This window comes from Phyllostomus hastatus, unplaced genomic scaffold (genome assembly GCF_019186645.2).
Source record: "Phyllostomus hastatus isolate PE091 unplaced genomic scaffold, TTU_PhHast_1.1 phas_contig_58, whole genome shotgun sequence".
In the NCBI taxonomy this organism is placed as follows: domain Eukaryota; kingdom Metazoa; phylum Chordata; class Mammalia; order Chiroptera; family Phyllostomidae; genus Phyllostomus; species Phyllostomus hastatus.
In genome coordinates, this window is record NW_025333916.1 from 15,199,152 (window position 1) to 15,205,052 (window position 5,901).

The following is a 5,901-nucleotide window of genomic DNA, read 5'->3' on the forward strand; positions in this document are numbered from 1 at the left end:
TGTCTATCTATGGACACAGGGCAAGAAGTGTGTGTGTGAGGGGGAGTTTATCAGATCAAAAAAGTCCTTCCTGAAGAAATGTCTGAACTAATTTCATAAAGATGACTCTTATGTTATTACAATGGGATTCAATATAGCAATTAAAAATGATTGAGCAAGAACAGCATGCATCAAATCCAAAGATCAAGGATTCCAGCCTCTCTGGATTTCACATTGTATGGGTGCTAAAAGGAAGAGTAGAGTTTTTGTGAGTATCCAACCAGTCTATGAGTGCTGCCTCTGCCTTCAAAACTGATTCTGAAGTGAGAGAGAGTCATGGGTACATTTTGGCCACAGGAAGGACAGGGGAGAAAAGAGAGGCATTCTGATCCCTGAACTGCTTTTTAAGTTTATACTGACAACAAAAGTTCTGAACACTACACATGTAATTTATGGGTGCTAGAAAGAGACAGCCAAAACTCCCTCATCCTCCATCTTTCTTTTACTTACTATTAATGGGAAAGGCTAGAATTAAATAATATATTTGGCACAAGTTTGTCTGCTCTTACAGGGCAATTTACCTCATCAATCCCCCCTTCCCCGCCACACTGTGCTTGCTGCGGGGCTCTCATCTGTCTGGATGGGGAGGCTTGTTTCCACTCCTGGGTCCAGAGGGCTCAACCCTAGGGCCAGGGAGAACCAGCTGCTTCAGTTCATATGATGTATTATAATTTAAAGTATTATTAAAAATAAAAGCTAAACTCATGTTCTACATTAATTAAAATAAAACAATAAAAACCAAATATAAATACTTTATTAGTATTTCATCTTTACTAATATGGCATCCCTCTAATGTTAGCCATTAGTATCTCCCCAAATTAGGTAATAGTTGTTGTTACTTATTAGGTAAAAAACTCAACTTGAGATCACAGACATGATTCTAATGTTAGATCACCATACTTTGATTAATCTGCATTTCCAACTAAACACCAACCCTCAGAGGGCAGTCCCATCTCAGCATGGACAATACCAGCCACAGCTGACATAATGAGCCATCATAGAGTTTTGAAAACATAGGAAATATTCTTCTGTGATAGAATGAGCTAGACACAAAAAGCTATTTATGTAAATAAAATAAATAGTCCTGGCAATGGCTCAGTTGGAACATTGTCCTATACATCAGAAGTCTGCAGATCTGATTCCAGGTCAGGGCACATCTATGTTGCTCTCTCTCTCTCTCTGCCCCTCTTCCTCTCTCTCTAAAAGTCAATCAACAGATCCTCAGCTGAGGATTAAAATAATAATAATAATAACAACAACAACAACAACAATAATAATAATAATAAAATAACACATTGATAGGTAGAAATGAAAACTACACTTTTTCTAAGTTTGGAAGATATGAATGTAATAATCGATGGGATGTTTATTTCTTTTTTCATTTTTAAAATGTAGAATGCTTAATAAATTTGTATATCATCTTTGTACAGCAACCATGTTAATCTTCTTTGTATCATTTGAATTTTAGTCTATGTGCTGCCAAAGTTGGCACAGTAGGATCTTTATTTCAATTCAGTACCTAGCATAGAATGGGTCATCAGTAAATGCATCTTTAATGGATACAAATTATTGATATACTTATATCCACTTGGCTTAAGGCTTATTACATTCTCATCACCCTATAATATATAAATGAATCAGCAACCTTTTTAAAAATGTTAATTCTACTTTTCATCACAACATGTTATAGATACACTGATTGTTTTTAAAAAGAAAATCTAAATCATAATGGAAAGAAAAAACCTGAGGACTCTTCCAAGGCCTCAGTGAAGGAGATTTTGTTAGAGTTAAGTGAAGGGTTCAAAGCCAGACCTGGTATTGGCTCACTGTAGACATCTTTCATTTCTTTCCCTTTACCTCTTCTCTTGCTTTCTCTCCCCTGTGTGACTAAGCAAAAAATTGAGGAATAAAAAATGAAGCCAATCACTTTTGGATCAAAATATCTCTAAAAATATGAGCTGAGCAGATCTAAGCTTTGCTAAATCAGTCCACATGTCAGCCATTAAATATTGGCCACAGACTCATATTCAGGTGAGAAATGCAGACTAGAAAGAACAATGTAAGGAAAGGTAAATGAAGGGCTTTTGCTTTAACAGACAGACAGAGTGGGTGGTGAATAGATTTGAAGCAACTCTTGTCTGGTATTGTGAACGTAGAGAGACATTCATGTTTGGGGAAAAATTTCACTTGGCATCTAGCCATGGTAAGTTTGGGCTCAATCATGCTAGACTTCAATCAGAGTGAGTAACTTACCTTTAGAGTTTGATATCTGTAAAACAATCACAACTACTTGTCTGGTGGGTATACACTAGAGGAAGATGGGCCTATCTACTTCAAGTTATCTCATGAAGGCTCTGTCACCTTTACTTCCCTCACAGTTTGAGTTGGCAGGTTTCTACCTGTCTGCATGCATAATAACATAGTGAAAGAATAGCTCTAGTTCTTAAAAACTGAATAAAATCATTTGAATGTAATACTGACTTTATTTGAATTTTTATTTTCAACCACATAGTTTCCTTTCACAATCTTTTCTCCAGCTGACATAACTGACAGCAAAGAAAGTCTTCTAGTTTCAACACGTCCGCCTGCTCGTTTTTATCTCCGAGACTGCGGTTTGCCCTGACACAAAGAACAAACACTAAGGAGTTCAGAGAATAAGAGATATGCTTTGGAAAAGAGAAATATGAAAACTGCTATTTATTTTAAAAGGGCAGGTTGAGGTTATGCATATTTTGTGTTTGAGAAGAACACATCAATCCAGTACTCAAAAGAAATACTATTCTATAGAATTAGTGTCCTTATTTCACAAAGCAAATAAAATATTTTCATCTCAAAATTTTGCATTTTGATAATTAAAAGTTCTTTACCTAAACAAATGAGCTTTTTCTTAAAAAAGGAAAAGAAATAAACCTGTTAATGACATCTGTATCCTTTCACTTCATTTATGTGTATAATGTGAAGAATTACCATCTCTTTAAGTGAGACTCAGGTAGTTTAGAGATCTTTACATACTGATTTTCTCTGCTCTATTTCCTCTTAAAGTATTTATTAGAAGACACTGGCTTTTTACTTAGTTTGTCTCTTTCTCTTCTATTCCCTAGAGTGGGATTCTCAAAGGAAGGTCCAAGTACTGTCTGCATTTGAATAAACTCCACAATTCATTACAATGCAGATTCCTCGGTTAATTGAAGACACGTTATAGTACGATGAGGCAGTAAACCAAGGAAGAGAATGTGAAACCTAGCAAACAGATGATCCCATCCAGGAGAAGACTGAGCAGCAATCCATACTTAGAGCAGGATGATGGGAGGCTTGGGAAAAGGTATCAGAGGAAAAAAGATTTAATACTGCTCTTGAGACACTAAAAGAATTTAGGAGACAGACAGGGTAGGAAATGTAAGGAAAAAAAAAGAAATGAAATTAGGAACTTTAAGAAAACAAATAAACCAGATAAGAAACTAAGGGTAATAATCATAGTATACTACTTGGCATTGCAATGGATAATATTTATATGTCATTAGAATGTAAATAGTGGTTAATGACTTTCAACTTCAATAGACAACCTAAAGACAGAGTATTGTACAGTTGTTAGGAACATAGCCCCTAGAATTCTTACTGGCTTTATGAATCCAGAAATTTACTTAATTTCTATGTTACTTGATTTCCTTTCTATAAGATAAAAGTAATAATAGTTATCTATTTTATAGCCTTCATGTGAAACTTAAATAAGTTGCTTCACACAAAGCAGCTGTAACAGAGCTACACATAGAAAGTCCTCAATAGGTGATAGCTAAAACAACCAACTACATAAAAACAGAATTGACACAGACCAAAAATGACATGTTATTATTGACACAGACCAAAAACGACATGTTATTAAATTTGACAATATAAATGTGTAAGTCCAGATGGCTGAAAATGGGGAAGAATAGTGACATGCAGTCAAGAAATACTATTTACAGTTGATAGAAACAAAAGTAAATAACAAAAAAGGCAACTAAGAGAAAAACAAAATTTAGCAAAATAATTGTGTAAGTGGATTAAATCATAACCCATCATAGCAGGAAGCTAATAATAGATTATGACTATAATTAATAAATCAAAATCTGGCATGTAAACTTACAATATAGATGTAGGAGGAAACAATAGAAGAACAAAAAGAAATAAAAGTGGTTCTCTTAGAGGATCAAGGAAGGTAAATGCATTTACCTTTAAATATCTTATAATTTTATCAATTATACTTCAATAAAGCCAAAAAAGAAAAAGAAAGGTAAAAGGGGTTTAGAGTGAATTGTCCCAGTGGTAGAAAAAGATTGTAGACAAGAAATAAAAATAATGCATTGATATCTAGAATTCTTGCTAGGAATTTCAGTAGACTTTGATAGCTTGGAAAATATGAAAATGATAGGGAAAAAGGCCAATTTCTGGACAAAATTGGATCATTTAAAAATAATCTTGACTTCCAGCCAAGATGGAGGCATAGGTAGACGCGCCGTACCTCCACACACAACCAAGATTGGAACAACAACAATTTAGAGGCAGAATCACATCCAGAACTGATAGAAAATTGATTTGAATGGAAGTTGGACAGCCAAGAAGTTGAAATAGACCCGTTCAACCAGACCAGTAGGAGGGGCGGAGACAAGCAGCCAGGTGCAGGTCGAGGCTCGGAGAGCAGAGAGAGTTGGGCGCGTAAGGTATCCGGGGTGCACAAGATCACAGCGGGTGGACCCTGAGTGCATAAGCAGCAACCAGCAGACCCAGTGAGGAGGCGATTGCAAAGCAAGGCAGTGCGTGCAACCCAGGATCCCAGTGCTGGGAAATAGAGCCTTGGGACACTGATTGAGGTCACCTGTGGGAGCTGAGGGGCATGGAGTGACACCCAGCCTCACAGGAGAGGTCCTTGGAGGGTCCCACAGCATGCACAAGCCCACCCACATGGGAATTGGCACCAGAGGGGCCTAGTTTGCTTGGGGGAAGCAGCAGAAGGGACTGAGGTCCCATGGAGAACGGAGCAACCGCCATTATTCCCTCTCGACCCCACCCCCACATACAACATCACAATCCAGCAACTGGGATGCCCAGCCCTGGTGAACACCTAAGGCTCTGCCCCTCTCTGCCCCTCATCTGTAACAGACGCAACTAGACCAAAAAAAAAAAGAGAGAGAGAGAGAGAGAGAGAGATGGCTCAAACAAAAGAACAAATCGAAGCCCTTTTAAGTGACTGACAGATAAGCAACCTATCAGATGTACAGTTCGAAACACTGGTGATCAGGAAGCTCACAGAATTGGTTGATTTTGGTCGCAAATTAGATGAACAAATGCAGGTTACGATAAGAGAAATGAAGGAAAATGCACAGGGAACCAATAGTGATGGGAAGAAAACTGGGACTCAGAATAATAGAGTGGACCAGAAGGAAGAAAGAAACAACCAAACAGGAAAGAATGAAGAAATAAGAATTCAAAAAAATGAGGAGAAGCTTAGGAATCTCCAGGACATCTTTAAATGTTCCAATATCCGAATTATAGGGGTACCAGAAGGAGAAGAGGAAGAGCAACAGATTGAAAATTTATTTGAACAAATAATAAAGGAGAACTTCCCCAATCTGGCAAAGAAAATAGACTTCCAGGAAGACCAGGAAGCTCAGAGAGTCCCAAAGAAGTTGGACCCAAGGAGGAACACACCAAGGCACATCATAATTACATTAGCCAAGGTAAAAATGAAGGAGAGAATCCTAGAAGCAGCAAGAAATAAGGGGACAGTAACCTATAAAGGAGTTCCCATCAGACTGTCAGCTGATTTCTCAAAAGAGACCTTGCAGGCAAGAAGGGGCTAGACAGAACTATTCCAAGTTATAAAAG

The 5,901-nt window shown here is 37.4% G+C and overlaps 1 non-coding gene across 1 annotated transcript; it reads right to left on the reverse strand.

The window, feature by feature from the left end:
- Window positions 1–1,424: 1,424 nt before the first annotated feature.
- On the reverse strand, window positions 1,425–1,531 carry LOC123824999. The gene has a single exon (XR_006786789.1). It is a non-coding gene; the product is annotated as a U6 spliceosomal RNA (small nuclear RNA).
- Between the last annotated feature and the right edge of the window lie 4,370 nt (window positions 1,532–5,901).